The 15,561-nt window shown below is 37.2% G+C and overlaps 1 pseudogene; it reads left to right on the top strand.

The window, feature by feature from the left end:
• Positions 1-6,855: 6,855 nt before the first annotated feature.
• Positions 6,856-8,822, top strand: LOC149227291 (F-box/kelch-repeat protein At5g15710-like; annotated as a pseudogene).
• The last annotated feature ends 6,739 nt before the right edge of the window (positions 8,823-15,561 follow it).

The following is a 15,561-nucleotide window of genomic DNA, read 5'->3' as shown; positions in this document are numbered from 1 at the left end:
ATTTAATGATCCAATATCTTTTGCTTATAGATGTATTAAAGAATTACACGGATAAATTACAGTGTAACCATAGAAATTTAATGTGCACATGAGAGAAGAGGAGAAACACATAAAAGCATGAAAGAAGACAAGAGACTTGATAACGAAGTTCGAACAATTTGGACTACGTCTCCGGGCCCTGCTCAATCAATGGGGAGGCCTTCATTCATTAAGTGGCATGAGAAAGAAGAGTACAATCAACATTTACAAAAAGGAGTCTTATACCTCCAATCTAGAAAATGGCCAAAAAATAGAAAGCTCTGTTGTAGAAATTGGCATCACCATTGAGTTCATGTCACCAAGATGTGAAAAATTGATATAAAACTTTCCCAATTTTGACATTGGACCAAAACTAACCCCCTAGAAAATGTGCTCAAGCAAAGTTCTGCCCCCTGTCAAAGCCCTACTCATGGTTTTGCCTCCTGCAAATCATATGTCTCGAAATACGTGTGCACTCTCTTCCCCCAGGCGCACTGTGCAAAAGTCTTGATATAATGTTTGGTGGGTGAATCAACCAAGGAAGGTCATTGGGCGCATTGGCAAACAAGGAAACTCATTGAGGGGGGTCAGGGGATCAAATCCTGCCCCTCCCTTTTTTAATGCATAACAGTTATAGTTTATTTAAATGGGAGGAGGGTCCGCTGGTATGGTGGCCCACTCCCCTAAACCTTCGTCATTGCCTCTGTATAAGTTGAGTGTAGTGTGTAATCAAAGGTGGGTCTGCCGATCCTGGTGTCCTGCTCCCCCAAATCTCCGGCGGTTTGAATGTGAGGTGGAGGGGCAGCGGGGTTGACAGCCTGTGCCCCCACCATATGCATATTTTTTTGTTGGTGGACTCCGGGGGTGGCGGGGTCATGACTGCCCACCCCATTTAATATCATTTTTGTTATGGAGGTTCCAGGGGCGGCGGGGTCATGGTCGCCCGCCCCATATTTGTTTACATTTTTTATTTTAAAAAAATAACCACCACCCACTTAGGAATTTTCCAGAACCTTAGGCGATATTAGACAAATTAACGGACCCACAATTTCACCCAGAAAATTGGCCAGATTCAGATGCTGGATTCTTGCCAAATTGTGCCCTCCTTAAGCCTGTCACATGGGTAAGTCAACCCCAAACTTTGACTGCCTCTATCTTCTTCATATGGAATCGGATTGGAGTGTCGTTCGTGCCATTGGAATCAGGGCGACGATGTCAAGGTAATCGACTTTCTGCCACTTTATTTTGAGCCTTTTCCATGCCACTAGTGTCTGGATATCTACTTGGATCAATCTGATAATTATTCTTTCAATTTTTCTTGCCAACCTAAATGCCTTCTCCAATGAATCAGGTTCCCAAAGGCAAACCTCATGTTGGATGTTATCCTTTAAAGTCCCTATGAACACTTCAATCATATGCTCCTCTGGAGTATCTTTTACCCTTATATTCAATTTTTGGAAGTCCTCAATGTGCTCCATCATTGAACCCTTTTGTTTGAGATTTATCAATTGGCTAAAAAAAGTGTTGCTTTTTGTATCCTCATAATGCGCTATCATTTCATCCATAAAAATAGCCCAAGTGACAATTTGTTTACGAGAGCAAAGCCATCGATACCATACAAACTGATTTGGTTCCAAATATAAGGTTGCAATGTGTACCTTTTGTGTGTTTTGGACATTATGGAGATCGAAAAATTGCTCCATCTGTAGTATCCATGTTGCGAGATCCTTGCCATCAAACTTCCTCATATCGATCTTTGGAACATGGTGTTTCTTCGATCCAACGTTAGAGTCTATGAAATCATGATTAACATTTATTTTATTCTCATCATGAGTTTCCTTTACTACCTTTGCGCCATTAGTAAGCATTTCTTGTAGAAATTTTGTCAAATCTTCCATCTTAGCTTTCACACCTTTCTTTAAGTCATCAATCTTAGCTTCCACACCATCCATCTTAGCTTCTACGCCTTTTTTTAAACCATCCATCTTAGCTTCCATGCCATACAACTTAGCTTCTATGTCTTTCTTTAAACCATCCATCTTAGCTTTTGTCACTTTTTGTGCGAGTGAAATTTGTTGCACTTGTTCTTGTAATTTTGATATATCATGTTGCATTTCTTCCTCTTCTTCATGAGTCATGCTAGAGATTTCAAGAAGTTGCTTACTAGGTGTTTCCATTTTTTTTCTTTGGGGCATCAATTACTGATAATAATTATTCACTATGCCCTTTGAATTCCTTCAAACTAATTTTTCAAACCAAACTTATGCAAAAATTTAAAAAAACTACACACCTTTTTTCACTTTGTAGGAGCTCAATATTGAACGACTATAACTCTATAATTTTGGATCTCCAAGGTCTGAAATTGCGACCTGTAGTATCACTCTGTGCCCTCTTTCTAATGTCACCAGTTTGATTGAAATTGGATTCTCCAAGAAAGAGTTATTCCCCACCTCCCAAGATGACCTGCTTATATACCTATTCAATAGAGCAAACGTGTACGAAGTTCCACGTGTTACTGTTTCAACCTTCGAACCTAAAAACAATATACAAAAACGTACAGTCCGTCCTCTTTTTGAAGCTTCTTACAAAATTTCAATCTGATGCTTAGAGAGAAAGTTATGACGATTTTCCCAAGGTCACCTGTTTAGAATATAATTCGAGAGTCTGCAAAATCCCTAACTTCCTCAAATTATATTTCCAAAAATATAGCGAGACAAGATCTAAAATTTTGACCAGAGCTTCACCAAGATTTCAGCTCAAATGGGTTTTAATTTCAGAGTTTGAACCTTTGTAGAAAAAAATTTATAGTGAAACTTCCACGATGACATGTTTGAGATGAAATTATGGAACTTGCAAAAACCCTAACTTCCTCAGATCATAGCTCCGAAAATATAGCGAGACAAGATCTGAAGTTCAGACCCGAGGTTAAGACTAATTTCTTCTCAAATGGGCTTTTTGTTTAGCTTCTGAAACTTCGTAGTGAAAAAGTTATAGCGAAAATTCCACGATGACCTATTTGGAGCAGCGAAACCCTAGAATCCAAATCTGTGATACCAAATGTTATGAAACCAGCTTACAAAAAGATAGAAAAAATAGATCAACGACTTAGAAACAAGCTCTTCAAGGGGGAAACCTCCTTTACATTACACAAATGAACAATTCTTGGATGATACAAATGACAAAACCTCCTTTTTATATTTAGGAGTCTAAGGGGTCACAATATAACCAAAGCCGACCTAACAATAATAATATAAGGGCACAAAAATAACAATAGTGGGCTTCTATGGGGCACAATAATAATAATAAGGGGACAACAGGGGCACAACAATAACAATAAGGGATACAATGGCAATAGTAATGGGGAAATCACTATTGCAACAATAGCCTCGCAACAAGTGTACCACGATGCGGTTGATAACCTTTGTCTATCCATCAGTCTGTGGATGAAATGTCAAGATTCTTTTCAACTTGGTGTCCATAATCTTCCACAAGCTGGTCCAAAACTCTTCGATAAAGCGAGAGTCCTGATCTGACACAATCGATGTGGGCAACCCAAAATGGACCCAAACATGCTGAAAGAAAAGATAAGTAGTCTGCTTTGGAGTGATCTACTATTTACAAGGCATTAAAATACACATCTTACTAAAACAATCAACGACGACATACAAATAGTCGTGACCTTTTCTAGACAAAGGCAAACGTTCTAAAAAATCCATCAACACACTTTCCCATGGACGACTCGGAATAGGGAGTGGTGTCTAAAGCCCGAGTTTTCTATTAGAGGGCTTTGAAACAGAACACATCACACATCCCTTTACATAGCGAGTCACAATGTTCTTCATATGAGGCCAAAAGAAAAATCTTTGTACATGACACAAAGTTTTTTCAACACCAAAATGACCAGACACAAGGGAGGTGTGGGATTCCCAAATTACATGTACCCTTTCCCTTATGGGTATGCACAATTTTCCAAGGTGATACAACAATTTTCCCTACAAGTGATAGTTTTCCACCTGTGAACCATGGGTTAGTTTTTCATAAATCTCCTTAAAGTCATCATCATTAGCATATTGTTCAACATAACTTTCAAAAGATAACGAAGCATTATGCAAAATAATAGAAGCAGAAATAGGAGGTTGAGATAGCATATCGACTACTTTATTGCTATTGCCTTTCTTATACTTTATTACCAAATGAAATTGCTGAAGAAAACCCATCCACCTGAAATGATGAGCTTGTTGCAACTTAGTTTGTGGCTGAAGATACTGCAAGGGCTGATGATCCGTATGGATGATGGTCTCCTTCCCGATCAGGTAGTGTTTCCACTTTTGCACACTCTAGACTAAGGCATATAACTCCTTGTCATAAGTAGGATAGTTTATCACAACCTGAGAGAATTTCTCTGAATGGTAACATATCGGCATCTTTTGCTGCATTAGTACATATCCACTGGCATCTATCTTGATCTTGAATGGCTGTTGGAGATCTGGTAAGGCCAAGACCAGTGCGGTGCTGATCTTTTCTTTCAATGTTTCGAAGGACTTCTACTACTTTCCTCCCCATTGAAAGACTTTCTTTACACTTGTCAGTGTGTGTAAAGGTGCTGCAATAATAGAGAAATTGGAAATAAATCTCCTCCAATACTGTACTGCACCCAAAAAGTTGCGAACCTCGGTTACACTAGTAGGCTTAGGCCAATTTACAATTGCTTCAACTTTAGAAGGATCAATTTTTAACTGACCATGACCAACAATATGACCTAGGTAAACCAAAGAGGTTTTCCCAAACTCACACTTTGACAATTTTACATAGAGTTTTTCTTTTTTCAATACATCAAACACTTTCTTTACATGGCATACATGTTCATTCCAGTTTTTACTAAAGACAAGAATATATCTAGATATACAAGAACAAATTCATCAATGAAAGGCCTAAAGAGATCATTCATGACCCTCATGAAAGTGGTTGGAGCATTGCAAAGTCTGAATGGCATCACCATCCATTCAAACAACCCTTGTTTGGTCTTGAAGGCAGTTTTCCACACATCCTGCACCGCAATTCGGACATGGTGATAACCACTACGCGAATCCAATTTGGTGAAATAGATAACATTCCTTAATTGATCTAGTAAATCATCAATGCACGAGAGAGGGTAATGATTTTTCACTGTGATTTTGTTTAGTCCTCAGTAATCCACACACATCCTCCATGTGCCATCTTTTTTTGGCACTAAGACAATCAGTGATTCACACGGAGAAGTGCTCGGTCTGATGACCCCTTGGTTAAATAGTTCCTACACCTATTTTTTGATCTCCTCCATATCAATAGTCGACATCCTGTACATGCCAATATTTAGTAAAGGAGTGTCATGCTGCAAATGGTTCTCATGTTGGATTTCCCTCTTCGGAGGTAATCCCCTTGGTTCCTGAAACATCTCATCCTAGTTAGAAATTAATTCACATAATTCCTTTTTATGCACATGATCACAACCATGGAAAGCATCGGATAATTATTCATCCTTCTCCCTTACAACCATAAGCATGCAACCCTCACTGGAATTCACCAACCTCTTCATTTATCCTGCACTTACAAGGCTGGCATTGATTTTAGTTTGATGAGCCCTTACAATATATTCTACCCCATCTTTTTTTATTTGGTATTTATATCATATAGATATGGACTCCCTAACACCATGCCACAGATATCCAATGGTATCACATCAAGTTCTACCTCATCCACTAACTTAGAAGCGATCACAAATTTAACCTTGCACTGCTTAGTTACATTCAATTTTTCTTTATCATGTATCCATCCAAGTGGGTAAGGTTTTGGATGTGGTTTGGTTTCTAAGCCTAGCTTCTTTACCAAGGACTCTGAAATTAAATTTGCTTGGGATCTAGTATCAAATAGAGTTTCCACTTTTGTATGATTTATGACAACTCTAATATGAAATAACTCAATTCTCTTTCATTCATTAGGAAGAGACTCATCTATTGAACTAGTGCTTTCATGTGATTCAGAATTAACATGAGGTGTAAGAGTACCTTTTGTTCCTGCTGTCGTGATCAATGCTTCATCTCTAGAATCGGATCCAAGGTCTTGCTACACAGTTGCCACTGTCTTTTGCTTTCCTTTTCCTCCATACTTCTTTGGTCTCTTTTCCAGGTACAATTTCCAACAATGATCGTCGTCATGACCTTCCTTTTTGCAGTGAGTGCAATAAGGCCTTTCTCCTTCATCTTTCTTGGTTGATGTCGTCCTCTTCTCCTTTCCCTTTCCTTTCACTTTGGGTTTGCCATTTGGAGGTTTGAAAGGTGGTTTCTTGGAATGATCATCTCTTTCATTTTTTCCCCTATTCTCAAGATGAATGGCCTTTACACTGGCCGAGTCAATAGTAGTTGGTTCAAACAATAATAATGAATGTCTAATGTAACTATGTAATGATCCAATATACTTAGTTACTACTTCAGGTGAGTCAAGTGCAATGCCCAAATTAAGTGCTTGTTTTCTAAACTCCTCAGTAAAGCTTTGAACATCCTAGCGTCTGCCTTGCCTTAAGTATTGCCAATCCATTAAGGCTTTTTTCTTATAACCTAAGGGATAAAATTGTTCCTTTAATGCAGAAATAAAACCAGGCCATGAGGAAAGAAGATTACCCACACTATAAATATAGACCATCAAAAATATGATTTTTAAATTTAAAAACATACCATAATGAAAATTACATTAAAAAAATAAAAATAAAATAATTAGGCTGATAGGCCTTCCTTTGAGTGAGCTTTTTTGTCTACCTTTTGTTTCTATGATTGACAGCTGGCGTGCACCTTCAACTGGCATATGGTTGAAATCTGTCATGCAACTCCATTTCTGTTTCTCCTCTTCAGCTTTCTGCTCTTCCTGTTCTCTTCCACGACCATTTCTGTTCCTCCTCTTTCCGCTTTCTGCTCTTCCTGTTCTCTTCCACGCCCTGCTGCAATAATGTTTCCGGGCTCTTCCACTACCTGCTGCAATAATGTGTCCCGTTTCTGCTATGCACTCTGTTGTGCACAACCTAGCCCTCAGTTATTCAGTATACCCTGTTTACAGCTTCGTTTTCCTATTCAGAAATTGTTCGCTCAGGTGCTCAAAGTTCTTCTGTTCAAATTTCAGGTTAGTGCTCTCAAAAATGGGTTTTTTGATCCCATTCTCTCTCATTTTGCTTCCACCATTTTAATCTCAGTCCAGTGTTTTGTTATGGGTTTTTTTATGGCAGGTACAGGTTAAATCAGTTTTCTGCGTCGAACAAATCAGCTTTCTTCCTCGAATCTGTAAGCCTTGCAGGTACCCGTGTAGCCCATTTTCCTGGTTCCTGGTTGAATTAAGTATTTTCTTGGCATCTGCACTCTAAATATTAACAGTATTGAAATTTTCATTAAAACCTCTGAACCTTCTACTGTTGATGGTGACAATGAAGAGCTTGCTTTCCTAGAGGTCGTTGAAAGGGTTTTTGAAAGATTTTCTGAACCATTTCATCCCTTTCAACGCTATTTATGTACATGTTTAGATGGTTTACGTATTTAGTGGCAGCAGAATGAGGGCTCAGTGGCTACTGAATCAATTAATTGAAAGTATCCTTCGAATCATTGAACTTACAATGTTAATAAGTCAATAGACCAATTGCACAACTTACATTATTCCTCCCATTTTGATTGAAACATGGGTTTCGCCTTCTGGAAAGAATCTTGCCAATCCAAAATCTGCTATTTTAGCATGAAATTTGTCATCTAAAAGTATATTGCGACATTTGATATCTCTGTGTATAATGCGGACATTGGAATCCTCGTGTAGATATGCAAGTCCTTGTGTTGTGCCCACTATAATCTTCAAACGATTTTCACAACTCAAATATAGGTTGACTATGTACTGCTGTGCCCTGGTTATTTGCAGTCTCTAAATACAACTTCAGGGACTGCTGCTGTGCTTATAATCCAAATGCGAATAGATGGTATTCAATTCCTCTTTGCTTTCTTCCCCCATCCATTCGTTTTCCTATGGCAGCAATTGGTCAGCAGCTCCTTATCAAAGGGAGGTCGACTGGATCACACCATCTTGCAGTCTGTAGTCCAATAGAAAAGAAATGGAGGCTGATGCCTGCACTGCACCATCCTCATTTGAATCCGTGCATCTATGGAATTGAGAGCAAATTTGGCCCTACTGACAAATATGGTTGTGACGGAAGCTTTCAGGTCATTGTAGTAGGCGGGTCTTTGCAAAATGGTAACAGCTATGAACCCACAATAGAAATTTATGATTCATGCACTGATTCATGGTATGTGATTAGAGAAGTCCCTGTGAATATGTTGTGAGGTTGGTTGTGTGGACACCCAATGACACAGTCTACTGTTATGGAGTTATATATTTCCTCACATCTGCTAGACCTTACAATATCATTGCATTTGATTTAGTGAAGGGTACTTGGAGTGAGGTCATGGTGCCAAGGCCTCAACAGCTCATGTGCTCCTTCCTTATAAAGAGAAGAGGTCGACTTACTCTTGTGGGAGGATTGGGTTCTCCCAAGAAGTGTAAATGCTTGAATATCTGGGAGCTGCAGGGGGATGGGTGGCCGGAGATTGAAACGATGCCTGGTTTAAGTCTTCAATAGATTTTTTGGAGAGAAAGCTGATTTTGATTATAAGTGTGCTGGCAGTGGGGATTGCTTGTATTTTTTCAGGGATTATCATTCAGAGATATTGGTGTGTGAACTCTTTGAGAATCAGAGGTCTAATTGGAGATGGATATCTTGCTTCACTTCTGTTGGGTCATAGTTTCCAAGATAGGCGTGGGCTTGTACTGGAAAGAACATGTCGACATCCTACTAACTTGTGTCATTAAAGAACAAATGCATGAGATTATTTCAGAACTTTATCGTGGAGTATGCAGCGGAAAACAATCATGGAAGGTCATGCCATACAAGATTTTGAGAGTCATATATTATTAGCGTTCCCTTTTTAAAGACAATATTGTTATTTTCAGGGCTTGTCTAGAATGCCAGATGTTCGTGGGAAAATAGAAAATTAAATCTATACAGTTGAAGCCTATAAAAGTTCAAGCTCCATTCCAGTAGTGGGGATTAGACTTCATTGGAGAAATACATCGCAATTCAAGTGGTGAACACAAGTATATTATAATGGCCACTAATTATTTCACTAAATAGATGGAAGTTATTTTGACTTGTAGGGTTGATGAGAAGGTTATTATCACTTTTCTAGAAGATCACATTCTCTCCTCCCACATCCACCCAAGTTACCATGCCATCCAGGGTAAACATGAGATGAGAGGCTACTATGATTAGATTCAATCTCCTAGGTGGCCTTAAGGAAGTGGAATCGACAGAATATCACACATAGCCATCCAACACCATCAACAGAACCCTTGGGAGACAAGTCAACCACTAAGACAACTTGTTTCAGGGTCCCACTGTTGTTCTTGACAATTTAAGGTTCAGTCGCTCTCATGCTATGGGCAAGGGAGCAACCAGAGACCTAAAGTCACTCTCATAGGCCTACATGCCAGCGACTGTGGATGAAACTTACCAATTATGTGCCAGCGACTTCGAGATTTGAGCCACTTTTTTAGGCCCAAAGCCCAGGCCACTGCCCAGAATGGAATGAAAGCTCATAATTAAGTAAAGTACAGGGAAACAATGATGCAAAAGTAAATAGTTGATCAAGGCCTTAACCATACCCCTACTAGCCATGATAGGAATTTCATAAAACATATCATCGACATGTAACCTACAGGTGTAAACAACAGAGTTAAGTGTAGGGATATCTTACTTATCTGAGAATCGCCATGAACCATTGTTTCCTCATGTCACTTCCTTTGCCAATTTCCCTAGCCATCAACAATGAAATGAACACCCATAGGATGTCTTTTCCAACATTCAGCTTGGAATAAGTGTCCCATTCATCCGTGGTTATTGTTTTTAACATTTATTACATGGAATTTTCACCAGGGTTGTTACATTCACTTTGTAGATCCATCTGGAACCAACCACTTTGTAGATCCATCCATCATAATTAGGTCGAAACAAACAAACTTTATAGTGGGGCAACAAATCCTTGATGGCATAATCTCGGCTCATGAAATACCTCACTCTTTGAAATCTCGATGAAGGCCAGGGATGTTGATGAAATTGGACTTATCCAAAGCATATGATCACTTAAATTGGCAATTCCTCTTTCAGATGCTGACAACCATTGTATTTTCTTAAGAATTCCACTCCATCCAAGGTTTGAGGTGAGGCGCTTCCTTATCCCCATTCTTGTTTATTATCACAATAGAAGACTTGGTCCATTTTCTTCAAGAGGCAAAGTGAGAGGGTCACATAAAAGGAAAAAGATCCCTGAAACTGATCTCTCGGCGACACACCAGCAATTTGTGGACAATAATATGCTCTTTGGAGAATTGAAAATTTGAGAGATTAAAGCCTTGCATGTTATTCTGGAAAAGTTTGAGCTAGCCATAAGTATTTTGTTTCCTTCCTATTGCATCGTTTTCTGACTTGCTGTCACATCCATGTCTTGTTGTTGTATTTATGCTACAGAATGAACAGGGGAAAATTTTGAAAATTGGAGACAGAGCAGAGGATTAAAGGAACGTAGGAGTGATCAGGTGTGGGGAGACCGAATAGGGAGGACAAAGCTTCATATCAGATATATAGGGATTACATGAGCTCTAAATTTAGAAAAGGATCATAGAGGAATCGAGACCAAATCGCAATCGTATCAGCGTAGGAGAGGCCGTGGCATTCAGGGTGTTGATTTTCATTTAATATTACAAACATATTTTAACAGAGGAAAACTTCGTAAAACTCGGCTTAGTGGGCTTGAAATATTATTAAAATTGGCAGATAACGCTTTTGGGTACGGAAGTTGCGTATATATAGAAGATGTGTATATACAGAGGTTGCGCCTATATAGAGATTGCATTTTTGTGCATATACGAAAGATATGCGCATATCTTCTATATATCTTTCACTTTCTTATATGTGCATATCTTCCATATATACACGTCTTTTATGTATCTGCATCGTATATGCGCAAATTCCGTATACATAAATTGCGCATATACGGAAATTGTGCATATACGGAAGATATGCGCATATCTTCGGTATATCCGTATCTTTCTTATATGTGCATATCTACCATATATGCACATTGTTTATGTATCTGCATAGTATATACGCAAATTCCATATACAAAAATTGTGCATATACGGAAGATATGCGCATCTCTTCCGTATATACATAAATTTCTAAATATACGTAAATTCCATATATAGAAATTGTGCATATACGCAATATATGCGCATATCTTTCGTATATGTGCATCTTTTGTATATGTGCATCTACCGTATATGCGCATATCTTCCGTATATGCGTAAATTTTTTATATGTGCATATTTTCCGTGTATGCACGTCTTTTATATATGTGCATCTACCGTATATGCGTAACTTCTGTATACAAAAATTGCGCATATATAGAATTGTGCATATACGGAAGATATGTGCATATCTTCCGTATATGCGTAACTTTCTTATATATGCATATATTCCATATATGTACATCTTTTATGTATGTGCATCTACCGTACATGTGCAACTTCCATATATGGAAATTTTTCATATACGAAAATTATGCATATATGGAAGATATGCGCATATCTTTTGTATATGCAAAATTTTTCTATATGCACATATCTTCCAGATATATGTGCAACTTCCGTATATACACATAACCTCCATGTATGTGAAACTTTAGTATATATAACTTTTATATATGTGCATCTTTTGTATATGCGCAACTTCCGTATATGCACATATCTTTTGTATATGCGTAACTTTCTTATATGTGTATATCTTCTGTATATGCATGTATTTTATATATGTGAATCTACAGTATATGCGCAACTTCCATATACAGAAATTGCACGTATACGGAAATGTGCACATATAAGAAATTTATGTATATATGGAAGATATGCACATATCTTCCGTATATGCGCAACAGAAATTGCGCATATACGAAAATTGTACATATACGGAAGATATGCGCATATCTTCGGTATATCCCTAACTTTATTATATGTGCATATATTCCGTATATGCATTTTGTTTATATATCTTCATCGTATATGCGCAAATTCCATATACAGAAATTGCACATATACGGAAATTGTGCATATACGGAAATTGTTCATATATAGAAGATATGTGCATATTTTCCGTATATACATAATTTTCTTATATGCGCAAATTCCATATACAGAAATTGTGCATATATGAAAATTGTGCATATACAGAAGATATGTGCATATTTTCCGTATATACATAACTTTCTTATATGTGCATATTTTCCGTATATGCACATCTTTTATGTATGCGCATCTATCGTATATACATAAATTCCATATATAGAAATTGCGCATATATAGAAAATGTGTATATACAGAAGTTGCGTATATATGGAAGTTGCGTATATATAGAAGATGTGTATATACAGAGGTTGCGCCTATATAGAGACTACATTTTTGTGCATATATGGAAATTGTGCATATACAGAAGATATGCGCATATCTTCTATATATCTGTCACTTTCTTATATGTATATATCTTACGTATATAGATATCTTTTATGTATCTGCATCGTATATGCGCAAATTCCATATACAGAAATTGTGTATATACAGAAGATATGTGCATATCTTCAGTATATCCGTAACTTTCTTATATGTGCATATCTTCCGTATATACAGATCATTTATGTATCTGTATCGTATATGCGAAAATTCCAAATACAAAAATTGTGCATATATGGAAATTGTGCATATACGGAAGATATGCACATCTGTTCCGTATATGCATAAATTTCATATATGCGCAAATTCCATATACAGAAATTGCGCATATACGAAAATTGTGCATATACGCAATATATGCGCATATCTTTCGTATATGTGCATCTACTGTATATGCGTAACTTCCGTATATGCGTAAATTTCTTATATGTGCATATTTGCCGTGTATGCACGTCTTTTATATATGTGCATCTACCGTATGTGCGCAACTTCCGTATACAAAAATTGTGCATATACGGAAGATATGTGCATATCTTCCGTATATGTGTAACTTTCTTATATATGCATATCTTCCATATATGTACATATTTTGTGTATGTGCATCTACCGTACATGTGCAACTTCCATATATGGAAATTTTTCATATACGGAAATTGTGCATATACGGAAGATATGCGCATATCTTTTGTATATGCGAAATTTTTCTATATGCACATATCTTCCAAGTATATGTACAACTTCCGTATATACACATAACTTCCAGGTATGTGAAACTTTAGTTTATATAACTTTTGTATATTGGAATCTTTTGTATATGCGCAATTTCCGTATATGCATATATCTTTCGTATATGCGTAACTTTCTTATATGTTTATATCTTCCGTATATGCATGTCTTTTATATATGTGAATCTATAGTATATGTGCAACTTCCATATACAGAAATTGCACGTATACGGAAATGTGCACATATAAGAAAGTTATGTATATACAGAAGATATGCACATATCTTCCGTATATGCACAATTTCCGTATATGCGCAATTTTTATTTACAAAAATTGCGCATATACGGAAGATATGCACATATCTTCGGTATATCCCTAACTTTCTTATATGTGCATATCTTCTGTATATGCACGTCGTTTATGTATTTTCATCATATATGCACAAATTCCATATATAGAAATTGCATATATACGGAAATTGTGCATGTACGGAAGATATGTGCATATCTTCCATCTATACATAAATTTCGTATATGTGCAAATTCCATATACAAAAATTACACAATATGGAAATTGTGCATATACGGAAGATATGTGCATATCTTCCGTATATACATAACTTTATTATATGTGCATATCTTCCGTATATGCACGTATTTTATGCATGTACATTTACAGTATATACGCAAATTCCATATACAGAAATTGTGCATATACGCAATATATGCGCACATTTTTCGTATATGTCCATATTTTGTATATGTTCATCTATCGTATATGTGCAACTTCCGTTTATGCACATATATTTCGTATATGCGTAAATTTCATATATGTCCATATCTTTCGTATATGCACGTCTTTTATATATGCGCAACTTCCATATACAAAAATTGTGCATATTATCTTCCGTATATGCGTAACTTTCTTATATGTGAATATCTTCCATATATGGAAATTTCAGCTTCAGTTTCATTTGCTGCATTTGTCAGTGTCTTATTACAGATTCCAGAAATATCTTTAGATTCAGAGCTTGGAGAGTTCGTATTGCTGGGTCTAACAGCTCATAATACTTTCCCTTTGACTTGTGGATTGATTACGATTAGCGTTGGAGCATAAGTTCTTGTCCTGGGATTGTTTCGATGTCCACTAACTCATGTGATGTCATCTAATGCCCCAGCATTATAGCAGACTATAGAATTTTCCAACCATGATTTGTTTTCCATTTGTGGCTGTTCATCTTGTGTTTGAATGACTGCATTTGCACTATCTGTTACATTGGGTGTGGGTTCATTGGAGGGTGAGGGTTGGCTGGAGGAGCTAACATGAGTGGGGCTTGAAATAAGAGAGTTTAAGAAGGAGATCTGAACTGAGTTTATCCTAGAAGACGAAGGACGGTTTTCAGAGGTTATTAGATCCACGTGTGTAGGGTTGGAAAACTTACTAAGTTTCTCAAATTTCAGTGTGATCTTTAAACATTTACCTTCTTCAGTTTTAAGGGCTTTTAGAGCTGAGCATCCTTCGATTTTGGACCAGAGATTTGAATCGATATGGCTTGATAAGCTGAGGTGTAGGCTGAAAGATTTTTTATTTAATTTGTCAAGCTGAGTACGAATTTTGTTAATTTCTGAGCGGATGATGGATTGGCTAGCCTTGATAAAAATGTGATAGTTTGTCAAGTTGTTTGTGTTCCTCCAGGCTTGACCTGTGGCTTGAGAAACTGTGACCTGGGGCATCTAAGACATAAGCTGTCAAAGTCACCTAGGTATCACACCCGACCTAGGTCACACCAGCCCTAAGCTAACTGGATTTTAGCATGTCTCCTCCCCCTAGCACGGATGCAACAACCTTCAAGAGATTTGGTCTTAGGTGACCTTGCTAACGAAGCCCACCCTCAATCAATTATATGTCACAACTCTAATATATATATATATATATATATATATATAGTAATTACCACAGTACTGGAATATCACCATAACAAAATCTTGATGAATTAAATCTATAAGGTAATGTGTCATTATTCGACCCCAAGTAACATTTACTTGACACATAACATAATCTATTCAATTATGATTTATTATTTATGTATCGATTGGCGATATTATTGGCATACATATTTCACATGGTTTTAGTTTAATCATTTAATACTCTGATGTATTAAACCTGTCCATCACTTCATTGGTATGCTTGCCCCATCGAC

This window comes from Pinus tabuliformis, chromosome J (genome assembly GCF_031772625.1).
Source record: "Pinus tabuliformis cultivar Carrire ecotype Pingquan chromosome J, CPIR1, whole genome shotgun sequence".
NCBI lineage: Eukaryota > Viridiplantae > Streptophyta > Pinopsida > Pinales > Pinaceae > Pinus > Pinus tabuliformis.
This window is presented reverse-complemented; position numbering and strand designations above follow the sequence as displayed.